Source organism: Ixodes scapularis, unplaced genomic scaffold, assembly GCF_016920785.2.
Source record: "Ixodes scapularis isolate PalLabHiFi unplaced genomic scaffold, ASM1692078v2 PGA_scaffold5__190_contigs__length_132052651, whole genome shotgun sequence".
Lineage (NCBI taxonomy): Eukaryota > Metazoa > Arthropoda > Arachnida > Ixodida > Ixodidae > Ixodes > Ixodes scapularis.
Genome location: NW_024609880.1, coordinates 107,711,469 through 107,713,144, shown reverse-complemented (window position 1 = coordinate 107,713,144; position 1,676 = coordinate 107,711,469).

The window sequence follows — 1,676 nt, the reverse complement described above, 5'->3', positions numbered from 1 at the left end:
GGGCTTATCTACTGAGAGTGTCTAGTACAGTCAAAGAAAGCATTGTAAAATTCTTTGCTGGGCAAGCTGCTTCGTGGCTGCAATGAAAAAAAGAGTACATTAAGACAGGGAGAAGGAAGGAAAGGAAGACTTTTTTTCTGAATATACTAGTTGGTAGTGAGCGCTTGTTTCTTCCTTTCTCGTCCCAGTCGTATTGTGCTCCCTTTTTAGTTGTAACAAAAGCCAGCCACGATGGAATTTAGAGAGGGCTTAAAGCTTGCTTTAACATCTATCAGCATGTGAGGGAACGCTTCATGTACAAGGCCTACTACTAGGTAGTAATCATCACAATTTTCCATCTGAGTAACAAAATAATGTATCTCTGCATTACAAAGTATCCAATAACTTTTCGTGTGCTCTACAGATATAGGAATGTTTTGCATGCAGAAATGTCGGGACACTAAAACTAATAGTAATTTGTTTATCATCTTTGCTTAGGTAAACGTTTCTGAAGTTTGGCAGGAAAGAACCGCCTTCCAACATGAGCCCGAATCTGGTCTTTGGTTTGTTTTAAGTCATGGCCAAGTACTCCTAATAAAATTTTGAAATAACCAGTTGAGAAGATAGCAGATAATATTTATATCACTTGGTCTCCAGCTTTAAAAAAAATATGCTTACAGATTGGCATAGCGAAGACACCATTTCAAACAGATTTATTTTAAACAACCATAGATACACATGATTTATCTTTAGCATGAGTAGTTACATCGACCACGCAAACGGCACGGCTTTCCTCCGCTCTTGTCCCTTCCCCTATCTTGTTTTCTTTTGCGAAGATCGGCATTGATAAGAATAGAGTAGGCCCTAACGACAGCAAACAGAGCTTGTTAGTGGTTGTCCGCACAAATTTAATCATAACACTCTAACTCTCTTTTTTAAGAATGCAAACAAAAAGATGCTCTCCTTAAAAAAAAAAGGAGTAAAGTGGATTAGAGTATGACCATAGCACCTCTATGCTCACAAAGCCTGCCAGTTCGACGACGGAGTCATAGAGTGCCTGGTCACAGATGTGGAGCGTGAGGATTTGGTAGCACAGAGCATTAAAGAGCCATTCCTCGGGGAACCTGGACGTCAGCACACAGCGTTTGCATGGCGAGGACCCAAAATATACTTTTTTTCGAGTTTTGCGTCCGCTGCGGCTAGACTCTTCTCCGTTGTATGCCACTCCACCTTTTCCATTTCGGCGACCGCTTCTCGTGGCAATCTGCCAGGTTTTGTCAGTATAAAGGAGGCTATGGTACGAGTTATACTGGTGCTCCGTAGCGGGGCGCCATCCTGTTGTGTAATCTATGGGCTGCCACTTAGTCCACAGAACTCTGAAAATGTAGAGGTTATTGTGACAGTGCCTAGGTGGCGCTTGGGCGCAGCCATAATCAACATCATGATTATCGACTGTCGCACACACCCGACGGCCGATAATGCTAGAATGTTAGAAGCGCGAGCCCAGCGAGTTTTGCCTGCCGGCCCCTCACGCCCTCTCTACAGAAGCAGGAACGAACCAGGAACGCTTTGACCCGCGTTAGTGGAACACTGCTTCCGCAACACACTGGACTGCTGTTGTCTTCATACACCTCGGTTCCTGTACTCGGCAAAGTTTACACTGGAGAGGAGGATGTTTACGCACTGCGGCCAGTCTG